The sequence below is a fragment of the Zingiber officinale genome, chromosome 3B, assembly GCF_018446385.1.
Source record: "Zingiber officinale cultivar Zhangliang chromosome 3B, Zo_v1.1, whole genome shotgun sequence".
NCBI classification, from domain to species: domain Eukaryota; kingdom Viridiplantae; phylum Streptophyta; class Magnoliopsida; order Zingiberales; family Zingiberaceae; genus Zingiber; species Zingiber officinale.
In genome coordinates this window covers 90,648,848-90,655,389 of record NC_055991.1, presented here as the reverse complement: position 1 = coordinate 90,655,389, position 6,542 = coordinate 90,648,848, and positions in this window count along the sequence as shown.

Genomic DNA, 6,542 nt, shown 5'->3' with positions numbered 1-6,542 from the left:
ACAGATTTTAGATGAGGCTCACAAGACTCCCTATGCGATGCATCCAGGTTCCACCAAAATGTATCAAGACCTGAAGAACCATTTTTGGTGGCCCGGGATGAAGCGAGACATCGCCAGATATGTTAGCATCTGCCTCACCTGTCAGAGGGTCAAGGCAGAACATCAGCGACCAGGAGGAGTTCTGCAGCCTATACAGATTCCAGAATAGAAGTGGGAGGATATCTCTATGGATTTCATAGTGGGACTGCCCAGAACCACGAATGGTTTTGACGTCATCTGGGTAATAGTCGACAGGTTGACTAAATCAGCCCACTTCTTAGCTATCAAGATATCCTACTCCATGGAGAAGCTAGCTCAGTTGTATCTCCAGGAGATCGTCAGACTACATGGAGTCCCACGAACTATCATTTCAGATAGAGACAGCAGATTCACATCACACTTCTGGGAGTGTGTACAGTCAGCGTTGGGCACTAAGTTAAAGTTCAGCACAGCATTCCATCGGAGCGAGTAAATCAGGTACTCGAAGATATGCTCCGAGCGTGTGCCCTAGACTTCAAGGGAAGTTGGTGCAAATATCTGAGCTTAGCAGAATTTGCATACAACAATAGCTATCAGGCCACTATCGGCATGGCACCTTACGAGGCTCGCTATGGGCGGAGGTGTAGATCTCCAATCTGCTGGTATGAGAGTGGTGAATAGAAAGAACTAGAACTTCAGACAGATCTAGTAGCAGATACCATAGCAGCTATACAGCAGATCCGCCAGAGGATAGAGATAGCTCAGAGCCGCCAGAAAAGCTATGCTGATACACGGCGCAGACCCTTAGAGTTTTCAGTCAGGGATACAGTGTTCCTCAGAGTAGCTCCCATGAAGGGAGTGATGCGTTTTGGGAAGAAGGGCAAACTTAGTCCCAGATATGTGGGACCATACCTTATCAGCAGAAGAGTGGGCAAGGTAGCATATGAGCTAGAGCTACCCCAGGAAATGTCAGCTGTCCACAACGTATTTCATGTCTCTATGCTGAAGAAGCATACCCCAGATGCCACCCAGGTGATTGAGCCCCAGTCGGTACAGATCCGCGAAGACCTCAGCTATGATAATCGACCTATTCAGATAATAGACCGAGCAGTTAAGAAATTGCGGAACAAGGAAGTACCATTAGTCAAAGTCATTTGGCACAGTCACATGGCAGAAGAGGCAACTTGGGAGACAGAAGCCAGCATGAGACAGAAGTACCCAGAATTATTTTAAGTTTGAGGACGAACTTTTTATAAGGTATGGGGGATTGTAACGCCCAAAAATTCTCAAACCTATTTTAGGAATATTCTATGATTTTTCTGGAATTATTAGATATTTTTCCGGAATTTTTCGAGTAGCGGAAGTAGCAAAAAAATTATTAGAAAAGTAAAACGGCTTAAGCGGGAATCGAACCCGGGACCTCTCGGATCCACTAAACCTTTAGTTACCTTTAGTAACCGGTGAACCCAGCAGGGCCGTGCTGAAAGGAAAGGGAATCAATTATATTTATAATTGGTTTGGCCGAATTAATTACTTAGTATAAATAGGAAATTTAAGTTGGGGTTTGGTTTATTTTTAGAACTTGGTTCGGCAACCCCTTTCCAAAACCCTCACGCCGACGCCAACCCCTCTCCTTCTCTCGGCGCCACAACAAGGGGAGAACTAGGGTTCCATTCCTAGGGTCCCAAGGTCACTTTCCGGCGACGATTTCAGCACAAGGACGTTCCCCTCCACGAGTAGAGCACGTGGACGCGAGTGAATCGTCGAGAGGTCGTCTCCACCGGAATTTCTAGAGATTAGATTTGTAAGAAATCTAGCACACAAGGTAAGAAACCCCTCACCTGCAGTATAAGTAGCTCTCGCGTGTTTTCTTTTATGCATTAGATTAGTTTTATTGAATTTTGTCAGCATATAGTGTGTATTTTAACTCTTCTCACAAATTTAGGGATTAGTGAGCATCTCTAGATGGACCGAGCACGTGTATCCTCTGTAGATAGGGGTTTAGACGCTGCTGGGTGCCTAGAGGTGGTCTCCCTGATCGAGAGGAGAGTTAGAGAGCGCCAAATGCTCGACAAAATGCCTAGCACAGCCTTATGATACAGTGGGCATTTAGTTAAATGTCATAGAACATGTTAATTAGCATGATCAGTTTTTATTTCAGCTTTTACGAGACTAGATGTCCAAATGGGTGGGTTCCCACAGTCGCCTCTAGGTTCAGACAACCTAGTTCTAGATTCAGATAACCTAGATTCAGCAAAATAGTATTAGCTATTTCAGTATTTTACTTTTCAGTGGTACTGTACTGGATTAGATATCCATTGGGTTGAGCTCCCATAGTCGTCCCTAGGTTTAGCTAACCTAGTAAACCCTACTAGATTCGGAACTTGCAATCCCGGGTCTAGTTAGGGATGCGCGCACAGCAAGTACAGTTGCCAGGGCCCATCAGCAGCATGTTTAGTATTTTCACTTACTATATGTATATGGTTTCAACCTTTCACAAATTAGTTCGTGAATTCAGTACAGTCCTAGCAGTAGCTCAGTATTAGCTTAGCTCAGTTTTTAGTATCAGCTTAGTTCTTCATTGATACCATGTGATTGATATCATGTTCAACTTTAGATATGCCATGATTGTATGCTTATATGCTATGCCATGTTTAGTTTATTCAGTATACTTAGCATATCCTTTCAAACAGCATGATTTAAAATCATATTTGCATCGTATGCATGTTTTAGTGAGGTAGATGGTTTCTTACTAAGCTTTTTAGCTTACAGATACTATTTTCCTTATACTGCAGATACAGGTAAAAGGAAAATGGACTAGCAGTGGAGGCTGGAGGTCAATGCAGATCAAGATGTGTGTGGAAGGAACTGGAATAAAGATCCTAGGGATCTAGTTTTATTTTATTATGCATTAGAACGTGTTCAGTATGCATTAGTACTTATAGCAAGCGTTATCTTATGTTTCTGTTAGTTAGCAAGAGAACAGTTTAAAACCTTGTTAGTTTTGGTTTCCATATGTTTACATGCCATGAATTAGTATTCTATGCCTTAATCATGTTTAGTATGTTAGCCATTACCTAGTAGAATGTTTCTCTTAGCTTTTATAGTGTTGTGTAATGACTTTGGCACGCATCAGTGCTGATATCAGGGGCCTGATACGAAATCAGAAACCCCTGATCGGTCAGCAGACCGATCAGGGACCTGGTTTCTGCGAACAGAAGCTTTCTGTTCGTTCCCTGATCGATCCGTGGATCGATCAGGAGCTGGGTCGCGAAAAAATGGCTCACTGATCGGTCAGCAGACCGATCAGTAAGCCACTGATCGGTCTCATTGACCGATCAGGGACCAGCTGGATCGGTCGGCAGACCGATCCAGCAGCGTACAGGATTGCAGTGTAGTTTATGGATCGGTCGGTTGAACGATCCGGAGTTTCCTACCGTGCCAGTATCAGTAGATCGGTCTGTGGATCGATCCGAAGTTTATTATCAGTTGTAAACACCTCCCCTAACATGTGTACAACTCCTAGGTATACCCAGAACACTAAGTTAAACTTTACAGCATTTAGTTCAGTAAAATTTTAAATTAGCCAGTTTTCATTCCGCATTAATAGTCCAGCACAGCATAATGTAGCGATCGGCTTCGCAGCCTAGCTAGTAGGAGGCGGGTCGTTACATGCTTAGTTGATAGTGTTTCTGGGGTCCCTTGCTTCTCTACTGGACACACACTTCCAGTACTGATGCTTGGATCGAGCTAATGTCACTTTGGCGCCTTGGAAACAGGGTACATCACTTACTAATTAATGCTTAGTATGATGAGCACATCCTTTTATCATAAGGTTTCTTATTGCCTCCCATTCCTCATAAGTGCAGTTTGTAACTTGTTTCCACGTGCCGCACACCTATGAAAAAGAATATTCAAATTGATAGGTGACTGTTGAGATTCGATGTTACCTATGATGGTTCAAATTCAATTGCTCAGATTATTCCTCTCTCCTCCATCCTCTTGATCGAACGGTTCTTGGATGTCCAGACTAGGGTTCTTAAGGTTGTAGCCTTTAACGTGACCTCATCGTTTTCGCGTATTTCTCTTCACCTTCCTCTTCTTTGCTTTCTTTTGCTATTGTCGGCAATCCTTTGAGTTTTCTTTCCCCATCATAAGTTAACCTTCAGTTCAACTTTCTCCATTTTCATGGCTTCCTCTTCTTCTTTTATTGTCCATGGGCTCTGATACACTTCCATCGCCTCTGATTTATGTAAGCACTTCGGGTAAGTTTTGATGTGATCAATTAAGTTAAGTTAGGTCATGTTGTATTTGATTCTTGTATCTAAGTGTGTAGAAACTTAGGAACACAAGAAGTCGAGCAGAAGATGCAACTAGCGAAAAGGATGGCATGATAAGCGAGTCGACAGGCTTAGTGCATCTGAGGGACGAGATGCTGCAAAAGATTACACCAGCGGATGAGAAAGATGTGCACGGTGCTTCCTAGGGACGAGAAGCAAAGCGGAAGACTGCTCAAGGAGAGAAGGCTGGAGTTGGGCTTGGGTGAACTCAACTCTAGATGCCTGAAGAATCACCCAAACGATTAGCGTCAAAGACGGAAAAAGTTAACTCTGAGTTGACCTTGTCCAGGCGCTTGGACCAAGTCCAGGTGCGTGAACTTCGGGCGCTCGGAGAGAGTCGAGGCACTCGGACCGCCTTGGTGCCAAACATGCGCCCCATCATAGAGTCGCAAATACAGATCACTTCCGAGTCCACATCAACAATATTCTAGGCGCCCAGATTAGTCCATGCGCTCGGAAAAAGATGAATTGTTATCATTGCATCGTTGAGTAGCTATTGCGAGCGGATAAGATGCGCAGTTGGGGGCATCCGGAGAGGGCTCAGGCACCTAGAGATGCCACGTCAGCAAAAAGGCTAGTTCGACTAGTAGGCTATAAATAGAACCTTGATCCTCTTCATTTGAGACAATACTTTCTGTAATTTCATTTCCATACTCTATATTTTCTTTTCTGTTCTTTAACATGTGTACAACGTTTCTCCACCTCCGAGGATTCACTCATAGAAGGAGATCGTAGTGAACTTTCATTGTCTTGGAATAACAATATTTTGATTGTAAACCAAATAAATATGGTTGTCTTGTACTTTCTTATTATTTCATTCTACTTTAATTAAATGTTTAACTCAAGTCAAAATATAAAGAAGGGTATTTTTATAATTTTAGGGCAATTCACCTCCCTTTTGCCTACCGCACTGGATGAACAATTGGTATTAGAGTCCGGACGCCTCAGAAGGACTAACCGTTGACTGAAACACCAAGACGATGGTCTATTCAAATATTCATCCATCAAAATTTGAGGGAGATTTCGCCACATGAAAGAAAGAATAGTGGTATTTTTTAGAACTAATTTTGAGATTTTGTTAACTATCAAATATGAATTTGTAAGACCCAAAGATCAGCACAGCCATGAAAAAGAAGAACATATTTGGAGCAAGAAGGAGCAATCCAACTTCGTGGCAAACGACAAAGCAGAATTTCATCTGCTAAGCATTCTAACACCATAAAAAGTCAATCAGATCAGAGCCTACGAGTTAGCCAAAGAGCTCTAGGAGAAATTCTTGGAGTTGCACGAAGGGACCTCGGAGGTCAAACTCGTAAGACGAGATCTGCTCCAGAACCAACTCAGTAACCTCTGGATGGAAAAAGGGAGAAACAGTTGCTCATCTACACGCAAGAATCAAGGAACTGATCACCCGACTCACAAATCTTGGAGAAATGGTAATAAATCGAGATTGACTAAGGTACGCTTTAAACGTTTTTCCATGAAACCATTAATGAACGTCAATAGTAGACTTGTTCTACATCTCTAAAGACCTCGAGGTAAGCTCATTAGAAAATTTATTTTCCACTTTTGAATTACACGAGTCAAGATGCGCAGGTCTAAAAAGGGAAAAGGAGCCAATTCAAAACTTAGCATAGAAAGATAACTAGAAAGATGACTCAGATTCCAACACATTACTTGATGAAGACAAAGCTGCCTTTATGGTAAAAAAGTTTAGTAAGTTCCTAAAGACTAACAAGTTTAATAAGTCATAGGCTAAAAAGCTTCTACAAAGAAAATAAAAAGTTTGGTGCTATAACTATTAAGAAGAAAGACACATTAAAGACAACTGTCCGAAACTAAAGACTAAAGAAAAAGACAAGGACAAAGGACCAAGACAAACGAACCATAGAAACCAGATGGCAACTTGGGATGAGACTTCATCCAAATCCGAGTCGGAGCAATATACTGGACTTGCGCTAATAGCAAATGACCAAGAAGACAACGAGACTTCATCAGAGATGAACATCGACGAAGGGGGAGACACGTCAGAAGAAAGCAGTGATGAAAAGGGAGCATCGAATCACAAGACTGCAACGATAAGTGAGGTACATTCTCTATCTCCCGATAAGTTCTACAAATTTATCAAAATAATTTCTAAAAGTTCATGTAAACTAGAAACAAAAAATGAAAAATTAAGCAAGG